Source organism: Monodon monoceros, unplaced genomic scaffold, assembly GCF_005190385.1.
Source record: "Monodon monoceros isolate NGI ecotype Baffin Bay Population unplaced genomic scaffold, NGI_Narwhal_1 Super_Scaffold_21, whole genome shotgun sequence".
Classification (NCBI taxonomy): Eukaryota; Metazoa; Chordata; class Mammalia; order Artiodactyla; family Monodontidae; genus Monodon; species Monodon monoceros.
In genome coordinates, this window is record NW_021703778.1 from 41,640,112 (window position 1) to 41,652,121 (window position 12,010).

Genomic DNA, 12,010 nt, shown 5'->3' on the forward strand with positions numbered 1-12,010 from the left:
CTCCTACACCTAACAGAGTCCCAGTGGGAACAGTAGGCACTCAGAAGTTTCGCATGAATGAATTTGTACAGAAGGAGCTACTGTGAGGTGCCCTCAAACTGACAGTCCCTGATACTAAAGACTTGTTCTTCCAAGGGACACCAAATGTCTCTATTCAGTGTGCCCCATTTCACCAGAAAGAGATTTGGGGTTTAGTGATTGTCTCACTTTTCCTGAGTAAGTTTTCAAGCCAGGAAAGATACCAGGGCCTTATCAAGCAGCAGTAGGATTTTGTATCTCTCAACTATCTCTAACCTGTCTTTCCAGTCAACTTACAGTTCTCCAATTGATTTACATAGGTTATAATACCTATAACTCTAACAAGAATGAACCCCATTTTACAGAGTCCCTGGAAATTACCAAAGCAAGGAAAAAACAAAATCAACACAGATGTAAGAACATGAATTTCTCTTGAGACCCATGGTCCCTAAAATGTCTACTTTGGTAAAAGAAGGAGTGCTGGAACCAACTTGCCTCGGGGCTCTTGTTTCATAGCAGTGGACTCTTTATTCCTTTCACAGTACGAATAGTACCCTGCTGTTGCCTTAAGTAACTTTCACTTTCAGCCCCTTGCTTGGGGTGAAGCCAACTCCACCACAATCTCAGTTCCATGCTTTAGCATACCATCAACCCTGAGCCAATCAATGCATCCTATCTGCAGGTCAACAATTATTAGTTCAGAGTTAGGCACATGACCCCAGACTGGCCAATTAGGGGCAATAGGAGTAAATTCTACCCTCTGTTTGAACTATCGGGGTAGCTGACATTTTCTCAACTGGAAACTGGAAGATAGGCTTATCAGCTATCTCTGCCATGAGGACAGAATCTCTTCACATGGAGCCAGCACAGTAGAAAGGTAGAGAAATTAAAAACAACGTCTTGGGCTTCCCTGGTGGCGCAGTGGTTGAGAGCCTGCTGGCCAATGCAGGGGACGCGGGTTCGTGCCCCGGTCCGGGGGGATCCCACATGCCGCGGAGCGGCTGGGCCCGTAAGCCATGGCCGCTGAGCCTGCGCGTCCGGAGCCTGGGCTCCACAACGGGAGAGGCCGCGGCAGTGAGAGGCCCGCGTACCGCAAAAACAAAAAAACAAAACAATGTCTTGGTGACATTGATTGGACAGCTGAATCCAGCAATTCCTGAAGCTAGAACAACACATAGACTTTTCAATCATGTAAGACAACAAAGACAGTCGGAGTGGAGATTTCTGTCACTTGCATCCGCAAGAGCTCTAATTGGTACACCACCTGGGAGCAGATGATCCCTGGACAGTTCTCTGACCTGCTTTCAATTCAGTTAGCAAGTAGCTGTTGAGAGTCTACTGTGTTCCAGGCTTAGGCTTGGTCCTGGGATTCAGGATGAAGAGCATTGTTCTTGTCTTTAAGGAACTCTGTCAAATGAGGGAAATAGGCAAGCAAGCCAGCAGGAAATCAGAAGTGTAAGGGCACCCCCCCACAGGCAGACGCAGGGTGTTATGGGGCATAGAGAGGAATACTTCTACTTAGAGGGTGAAGGTTCAGGGGAGGCATCCAGGGGGAGTGACAGTTAAGCCAGGTCTTGGAGGACAATCCACTGGGTAAAGAACGGTGGTGTAGCTAGTGCACGAGGCTTGGGAGTGTGTGCACAGGTAGCAGAGGCCATTCCCAGGAAAAGGAAGAGGCAATCCAAAGACACCAAGGTATCAGAAACACAACACACACAAAAACTGGAGCAAGAAGGGGTAAGAGATAAAGCTGAAGGAAAGAAGTGAGCCAAAGTCAGGTTACACTGCTTTGCTAAGGAGTATGGCCTTTATCCTGAAAGGCCAAGAAGAACCTTCCAAGGATTTTAAGCCATAGGACCAGGATGAAAACAGATTTTCATCTTGAAAGGTCACCCACACACCACGTGCTTCAGCTGAATTTAAGTGGAGGATGAGGATGGGAGTAGGGGACAGGAGAATCTCTAAGAGAAACCTGGCTCCAGGGAGGAGGTTTTACAGTCCAGAGCTAAGTTTTCGCTTCTTCAGTGACAAAGAGAACCTTGCTTCCTCAGTGTCAAGCCCAAAGCTGTCCAGTAGAAACATATGGTGATCCACATATGTGATTAAAATTTTCTAGTAGCAACATTTAAAAAGTAAAAAGAAACAGATGAAATTAATTTTAAAGGTATTGTATTTAACCAAACATATGACAAACATTGTAATTTCAACACGTGATACCTACAAAAATTTATGAATGAGGTATTCCGTTTTATCATACTAAGTCTTCGAAAGAATCCAGTGTGTGTTTTACACTTAAAACACATCTCAATTCAGTCTAGCCTTGTTTCAAATGTTTAAAGATCACATGTGGCTGTGACTACTATACTGGACAGCACACTTCAGGTTGATTGATTCTGATAGAGCGTCCCTGTGGGAGTTTGTTCCAAACCTTAACGTGTGCCTGGGCCATAATGCCTTCACTATACCTCATTCACTTGCACTGTCTCATTTATTTTTCACGTCCCTGGGCTGGTGCTGTTATTCACCTTTTTTTTTTTTAATTGGGATATAATTGCTTTACAATGTTGTGTTAGTTTCTGCTGTAAAACGAAGTGAATCAGCTATACGTATGTATATATATATATATATCCCCTCCCCCTTGGACCTCCCTCCCCCCACCCCATCCCACCCATCTAGGTCATCACAGAGCACCGAGCTGAGCTCCCTGCGCTACACAGCAAGTTCCCACTAGCTATCTCTTTCACACACGGTAGTGTATGCATGTCAATCCCAATCTCCCAGTTCATCCCACTCGCCCCTACCTCCTGTCCATACGTCAGTTCTCTACGTCTGTGTCTCTATTCCTGCCTTGCAAATAGGTTCATCTGTACCATTTTTCTAGATTTCACATATATGCATTAATATATGATATTTGTTTTTTTCTTTCTGACTTACTCTGTATGACAGACTCTAGGTCCATCCATGTCTCTATGAATGACCCAATTTCATTTCTTTTAAGGCTGAGTAATATTCCATTGTATATATGTGCCACATTGTCTTTATCCATTCATCTGTCAATGGACACTTAGGTTGCTTCCATGTCCTGGCTATTGTAAATAGTGCTGCAATGAACATTGGGGTACATGTCTCTTTTTGAATCATGGTTTTCTCAGGGTATATGCCCAGTAGTGGGATTGCTGGGTCATATGGTAGTTCTACTTTTAGTTTTTTAAGGAACCTCCATACTGTTCTCCATAGTGGTTGTATCAATTTACATTCCCACCAACAGTGCAAGAGGGTTCCCTTTTCTCCACACCCTCTCCAGCATTTATTGTTTGTAGATTTTTTGATGATGGCCATTCTTACCGGTGTGAGTGATACCTCACTGTGGTTTTGATCTGCATTTCTCTAATAATTAGTGATGTTGAGCATCTTTTCATGTGTCTCTTGGCCATCTGTATGTCTTCTTTGGAGAAATGTCTATTTAGGTCTTCCACCCATTTTTTTGGTAAAAGTAACTCGGGCTTAGAGAGATTAAATAACTTGCTCCAAATCATAGCTACTAAGTGACACAACTTAGCTTTCAAAGGTCAAAAACTAAGGGAAAGTTGCTAAATCCACTTTAGAATAGCACACTGGCTAGGTCTTCCCTCACTCGGGCTCTCTCAGCTCCTCCCCTCCCCTTCTCCATTTAGGATTGTGAGTGTTCAGCCCAACTACAGAGTAAGTGCTCAGTAAACAGCTGTTTAAGCAACCAGTTCCTTGTTCAGAATATATTCCTGTAATACGTATCAGAAATTCTACAGGCACAAACACAGCAATAGCAAAGAAATAGATTAGAGCTATATGCTGGATTACAGATCAGTGCATAGTAAATGGCATTTATCATTATGATTATTACCAGCTCAGGACCTTGATGTACGTTCATTGCAAATAGTCCTCCAGAAAGATTATGCTTGTTTACCTCCCTGCTGTTAGGGTGTTAGAGTGCTTAACCTCTCTGATTTAAGTTCTTCTTGTATTAGACAGAAAGACCAGAACTTTAGAAGCATCCAGGGTTGGCTTTAGATCCTGGATGCTCAAATTCTTTGTTTGTAAATTGGTCACCCCCACCCACTAGCCACATAATGATAAATGCATAAAAACAACCTGTGCATAGCCCTTAGCACATTGCCTGGCACAATGCAAGTGCTCTGCCTGCTTTAACTCCCTCCTCCACTTCTCCCTTTGTAGATAATAAGAAAATGACACTCTAGGAGTAAACCTGATCATGCAGAATTAGTGCTATTTAGAGAAATTCAGGGAAACATGGACGCTGCCACAACTGTAATAGAGAATTTCCAACAAAAAGTGCATATTGACCTCTCCAATAGTTGTGACAGCCATCTAGTCTCCTGCCCCCGAGCGGTTTCCCAGCCTTTAATTAATATAGGCCAGATGTACCACTTAGTGATAGAACGATTCATTTAATTGCTGAAACCCTTTCTTTTCTCCATAATGACCTTTCCAGCAACAGGTTTGCTAAAGGCTGCTCATGGGATAAAATTAAGCTTCTAAAGTCATTATATTTCCCATGGTAGAAGAGTTAGGCGGCGGCTGGGTTGATAGAACGAAGGGAATCACAAAAGCCTTAGGATTAAGGGAACACTGCCCTCAAAAAATGTTATTGCCATATTTCTCAGTCAGGAGTCAAGGGGATGTAATTTTAGGGTCCAGAGATTCTCTCTATATAACTGTAAAAGAAAACCAGACTCACTTTTGGGGGTTACATAATTTTGATTTGGTTAGGTTTGGTTTGGTGTTTGCTTTAAACGTAGGTTCCAGTTTGGAGAAGAGGGGGACTGTTATTCTGATTCCAGAGAGATTTATGGGCTGGCTCAAGGACTGCACATTTCATCCTATTGCTTTTTTCTTTGTGCCTGGTCTTTTCCAGTTTATTCAGCTGCTCTCATAATTATCCCCAATCATTTATAATGGAGGGTTTCTGAAGCTGGAGTTAAAGAAACACCATGGTTTTTTTTGAGCCTTAAACACTATTTAATGGAAAAAGGACTCTAATGATTCATGGGAGGCCTAAACTCAGGTTTTCTTTTATTTTTTTAATTTTTATTGGGGTACAGTTGATTTATGATGTTGTGAAAACTCAGGTTTTCTTGGGCAGATTTTTTTTTAATTTTTCATCTTTGATACAATATTTTTTCCTAAATTGTATGGAGTTTGCAATATTAAAGAAGTCCTTATTCGCACACAAATGTTACCGATAACTACAATTTCAGTACAGCTTAAAACAGCTTTTTTCTTTTCTTTTTTCTTTTTGAATGGAACGAACATATCACTTATAACTTTCATGTGTTTAGGTCTTATAGTATAGGTTCCCAGGTACCAAAGTACTTTGGGAAAGACCTGGTCAATAGGATGTAATTGAGTCAGAAGCTTATTTTTTTCCCTACTTTGTATTATCCAATGTACAGTTCATTTTCAAACTTTACCAGTTGTTCCAATAAGGATTTTTATAGCTGTGCTTATTTTTCCCTTAAGTGATCTGATCAAGGCTCATTCATTGCATTTATTAATAGTATCTCTTTAGACTCTCATAATTTAGAAGGGTTTCCCCATCTTTTTTTCTTTTGGTCTTCCATGACATTGACTTATTTGAAGAGTCTAGGTCAATTGTTTAATAGTTTGTTGCACGATATGTATTTGTCCGATTGGCCCCTCCTTGGTAGAATAGGGTGATTTTTATTTTTGCAAGAATACTACATAGGTGATGTTATATTCTAATATAGATGTATGTATATATATCAATACATATATATATAAAATATTAAACTAGTTTCTTTTTCTTTAATGTGATTAATACCTTATGTCAATTCACATTGAACCTCTGTAATTGTTAGGTCTTTTTAATTCTGTTCTTAGCTTTAGTTTATTTATTTATTCTAAAATTTTTATATATATTTTTGGCTGTGTTGGGTCTTTGTTGCTGCCTGTGGGCTTTTCTCCAGTTGCAGAGAGCAGGGGCTACTCTTCGTTGAGGTGCATGGGCTTCTCACTGCGGTGGCTTTTCTTGTTGTGGAGCAGGGGTTCTAGGCATGGGTGCTTCAGTAGTTGTTTCTCGCGGGCTCTAGAGTGCAGGCTCAGTAGTTTTGGCGCATGGGCTTAGTTGCTCCACGGCATGTGGGATCTTCCTGGACCAGGGCTCGAACCTGTGTCCCCTGCGTCGGCAGGTGAATTCTTAACCACTGCACCACGAGGGAAGTCCCTAAACTAGTTTCTTTTACAGTGCTCTCCTTAAAACATTGGTTTCTGGGCTTCCCTGGTGGCGCAGTGGTTGAGAGTCCACCTGCTGATGCAGGGGACACGGGTTCGTGCCCCGGTCCGGGAAGATCCCATCTGCCGCGGAGAGGCTGGGCCCGTGAGCCATGGCCGCTGAGCCTGTGCGTCCGGAGCCTGTGCTCCACAATGGGAGAGGCCACAACAGCGAGAGGCCCGTGTACCGCAAAAAAAAAAAAAAAACCACCACCACCACCACCACCACCAACAAAAAACACATTGGTTTCTGGAGCTCTTCCTAAGAAAAAGCTTTGTCTATTTAAGGGAATATAAGAAATGCTTTATATTCTGTTGTCCTGTCTTCTTGAGGATTCACTGTGCATCGTACCATTACATATTAAGGCTCTAAGAAGAACTGCCTTTAAAAAACCGTTTAGCTTTCTTTAATCCTATATTTCTCAAACTTCTTTCATCATGAAACGAATTTCTCTTGGAAAACGCATTAATATCTCATGTTGCATTAAGCACACATTTTGAGAAACCGTGTCTGGAATCCATTCAATTCATCTTCCAGAAAGAACAGTATAGGTATAATTGAGTCTGAAGCATCATTTACTATTTATCCACTGTTACCAACTGAATGTTTGAGCCTCCTAAAACTCATGTGTTGCAGATATGAAGTGACATAAAGAGGTGGGGTCTTTGAGAGATAATTAGGTATAGATGAAGTCATGAGGGTGGAACCCCCATGATGGGATTAGAGCCCTTATAAGAAGAAGAGGAGACACCAGAGCTTCCTCTGTCCACTATGTGAGGATATAATGAAGAGCAGCCATCTGCAAGCCAGGAAGAGGGCCCTCACCAGGAACCAAATTTTGGACTTCCTAGCACCTTGATCTTGGACTTTACACTCCCAAAACTGTGAGAAATAAGTGTCCGCTGTTTAAGGTACCCAGTCTATAGTATTTTGTTATAGTAGCCCAAGCTGACTGATACGCCCACACTGTCCATTTCAAAGAGTCTTGATTCCTCTGTCAGTAAAGAAAGACAGATGCTTCCTAAATCTCATCTCTAACCTAATCCAATAATTGCTGTTAAATTTCTACATGCAGTCCCACTCACTGCAAGTACCTTTTCACTTGGATAGTCTGCTGAACCTCAGAATTTATTCCAAAAGTGAGGTCTCCTTCTCTCCCTCAACTGCTCCATTTCCTGCTTTTCCTTTCCCTCAGTTCCATCTAATCATTTCCAAAATTCTGCCTTATTCATTCCACAATCTCTTTTACAAATCAAGGCCAAGTTTTCTTTTCTGCTTCTCTCATGTTCAGTCACCATCTCATGACTGAATGATAGCAATAGTCTCCTAATGGGTTTCCCTGCCTCTAATATCTCCCAACTAGTCCATATTTCTGCTATAGAATTATTTCCCTAAAGTACAGCCCTATCTTGTCACTTCCCTGATCAAAAAGCTTCAATGGCTCGCAGCTGCTTATAGAATAATACTAAACATTTTAGCACAGCATCAAAACATAATTGACTTCCGGTGTCAATTTGCACAAAAATTATAATAGGCTCCTTCTTTACCTAAACCCAAGTTCCCTCTCAAGCTGCTAACTCTCCTTTTAGCCATATTTTCCAAGAAGTATTTTACTATCCAATCGTCCTGCTTAATATAATTTATTTTGGTCCCCTCTGGAATTTTATTTTATAATTTAAACTTTTTGTTCTATATCTTTAGTCCTTATCCTCTGCTTTCAAACTTAGTCAAGCCTCTATTTTCCTAAAAAATAAATTAAAATCCCTGACACAGGTATATTCTTAAGACATCGCCCCATCCCTCTTCTTGCCTTCCCCATCATACTTTTTAGCCTACAGTCACTAGTAATTCCATCTCCTCAACATCTGCCCTCATAAGTCAACTTTATTTATGTAAAATATACATTCAATAAATACACTCATTTTTAAGTGTACAATTCAGTGAGTGTGACAAATGTGCCCCTGCTCTTGTCAGTCCTCACCACCACCCATGACTCCAGACAACTTAGATAAGATTTGTCTTCCCTAGGGTTCATTTAAATGGAATCAGAGAGTTTATGCCTTTGGCAAGTATATCGTTTACTGTCATGCAACAAATGATCCCAAAATGTAGGCTAAAATAGCAAAACAATTATTATCGACACAGTTTCTTAGGGTTAGGAATCTGTAAGTAGCTAAGATGGGTGGTTCTGGTTCAAGGTCTCTCATGAGGTTGCAGTAAAGCTGTCAGCTGGGGCCACAGTCTCTGGACTAGGGCTGGAGAACCTACTTCTAAATTTACTCTCCTGGCTGTTACCAGAAGATTTCAGTTCCTGACTACTTGGTCCTCTCCACAGAAATGCTCACTGCATGGCTTGTTACCAAGTGAATGAGGAGAAACAGAGAAAGAGAGAGAGAAAGAAACAGATAGTAGAAGCAACACTACTTTTTATGACATAGTCTCCAAGTCATGTACCAACATTTCTTATTATATTCATTAGAAGCATGTTGCTAAGTCCAGTCCACATTTAAGAAGAGGGGATTATACAAAGGACTGAATTCTAGGAGATGGGAACCACTGGGGGTCATTTGTAGGCTAGCAGTCACAGTCTGTTCTCTGACCTCACATTGATTCACATTCTTCTCACATGAAAAATATCCTTATTATATCCCAAGGCTGAAAAAAATATACTCATCACATCCTAAGGCCTTCAGAAGTCTCCAGACCATTGTAACATCAAAGTCCAGAATTTTATAACTTAAATGAGGTCCAGGTGTGAATGTGGCTCCTCAGATGTAGACCTTAAGTATAGTTCCTTGAGTATAGCTCTTAATCTTTAAACTAATCCTATGAAGTAGCCAAATGATCTGTCCCCTCCTCCAAAGCACACATCCAATGTACAATTGTGAAATAGGCATCGGATATTCGTTATAGATATCCTGTTCAAAAAGGAAGGAACTGGGAGGCACAAAGTCATCACTGGTCCATAGCAATTCTGAAACCCATCTTGGAAAATATTGTGAGTTCCTAGATTCGGACTCAGTCCTATCTCTGCCCAGTAATGGTTCTCATAGCTCTTGGTTCCACTCTCTGTGTTATCTTTCCTTTTTCATGAAAGGTAGCATGTATCTGCAACTAAGTAGTTTCCTCAGTTTGCTTCTGTCTTGTTGAATTTCGAGAGCTCAAAATCCTTTCTACGTTTTGTACTGTTTTCACCTCTTTTAGTCCAAGCTGGTAGTGCTTCTGCTGATATAATTATTTTAAATACTTAGTGGGTCTCCTGTGAATCTTATTGGGGGTCCACTCCATTAAAATAAAGCCACACTCACAAATATGTTTGATATAGTTCTTCTCTACTTTGGATGTCTATGGAAAGACAATACCCTAAAGCTTCTTAGAAGTCCCATTGTTTGATTAGTCACACCCTTAGCACCATAGAGGACTTTTTGTTTGCCTGAACAGTACTGTGAGGCAACACATTTAAGTTTTCCAAGTATTAACAAAGCATTTTACAGACACACACTTGGCTTTGTCTCTGGACCAGGTTTTCCTGGCAGTGCTCTGGATTTGATCTTTTCTCAGAAGCCATTTTTAAATTTTAACATCATTTGGCATCTACAGATGGTGAGACTGTTCAAACCCTTCAGTTCCTTTTTTGTTTAACAATCCTTCCATTAGTTTATCCCTCTCATTTGCATTTTACCATAAGCAGTAAGAAGAAACTAGCTGGCACCTTCAGCACACTAGCTGGAAATTTCCTTAATTTGATCACCCAGTTAATCAGGCACATTTTTTACCACCCACATTACTGCAGACACCAATATTACTAAACTTTCTGCTACTGCACAATGAAGATCCCCTTTTACACAGTTTCTAACAAGCTTTTCTCCATTTTCCTTTAAGCCTTAACTGATGGGCCCTTCGAAGTCCATAATTCTACAAATCGTGTGTTTAAGGCGCTTTAAGCTTTCACAAACACTCTCCTCAAAATCCTTACAGCTTTTCTAGTTTCCACTCACTTTGTGTTTCCAAAACAACTTCGACATCTTAGATTTTTATTATATCAGCACCCCATTATTGGTACCAAAATCTGTATTAATTATCTGCTGCTGTGTAGCAAATTACCCATAAACACATCAGCTTAAAACAACAAACACTTATTATCTCACACAGTTTCTGAGGGTCAGGAATTGAGAATGGCTTAGCTGAGTGGTTCTGGCTCAGAGTTTCTCAAGAGGTGAAGCTGTCAGTAGGAGTTATAGTCTCTGAAGACTTAACCAGGGTTGGAAGATCCACTTCCAAACTCAAACCTGTGGCTGTTGACCACAGACTTCAGTTTCTCACCTCATGAGACATTTCACAGAGCTGATCACAACATGGCTTTCCTCAAGGAGAGTGATGAGAGAGAGAAAGAGAGACAGGGAAGAGTGGAAGCTATACCACTTTAATGATTGTCTCCAAGTCACACACCATCACTTCTGTCTTATTCTGTTCATCAGAAGCAAGTCACTAGGTCCAGCCAGACTCAAGGGGAGGGAATGAAATAATGGCATGAATAACCAAGAGGTAGGCTTCATTAGTGTCATCTTGGAGTCTGGCCACCACAGCAAGCTACTTAACCTCCCCTGTGTGTGCATTAATGTCCTCACCTGTAAAATACAAATAACAGTTTTTTACTCACATAGTTGTTGTGAGGTGAAATGAGAGAATAAATACAAAGCCCTTTTGAACAATACCTGGCACCAAGCAAGAAGGTGACTCTTGGCTCTTATTATTGTTTTAAACATGTGAAAGACTCTTAAAACTTTATCTTAGTGCTCAAGTCACTTTCTCTAATGTCTTGGGCACTAGTTTTTCTTTTTTAACTGTCTGGATGACTCCCACTACCTAAAATATATATGTCCAAAAATAGCATCTTTATATTCATTAAGACTCTTTTGGTTCACTGGCTCAAGAAAAAAAGAAAAAGGAAAATTAAATCCAGAGATAGATTTCAAGCAAGTCTTGTTCTGAGTGATAGGTTTCAAGCAAGTCTTGTTCCGAGTGATTCGATGATGCCATTAGGAGGAATCTGTCTCTCCCCATCACCACCTTCTTTGTCTCTCACCATCTCTTTCTCTTGGCTCTGCTCTCCTCTGTCTTGGTTTCTTTCTCAGGAAACTCTTCTCTCATAGTAGCAATATAACTGCCAGATGCTCCAGGCCCCCATTCTATCAGCTTTGTACCCCCAATGAAATGAGAGGTCCTGTATCCCAATACTTTGATCAAAAGTCTCAGGGCTGTCTTTCATTGACCCAACTTTGATCACATGTCCATCCCTGAATCAGTATTGGTGGTACCATAGCACTGCAAGCAGGTCACTGGAGAAGACTTAGCTCCCGTATAATCATGTCATCCCCCTGTTTTTGGTGATTTCTTAATCTTACAAACTGCTATGCAAATACAGCTCCAAGTTTCACCGTCCCACCGTTATGTTAGTATTCATAATCAATTCTATATAAAGTTATAGAGTCAGCCCTGATGGCCTGGGAGATGAGATGTTCTGATTAGTCAGGTCTGGGTCATGTGTCCACCCATTGAACCACAGATGGTGTCAGTTACACCTGAGCCACTTGAGTAGAGGATACAGGATGGGGTGTGTGCTTAAAGGAAAATTGAAGTACCATGGATAGAAAGAAGTGGGATGGATGCTGGGAAGCCAAAATCAACAGATGCCCTTCTCAA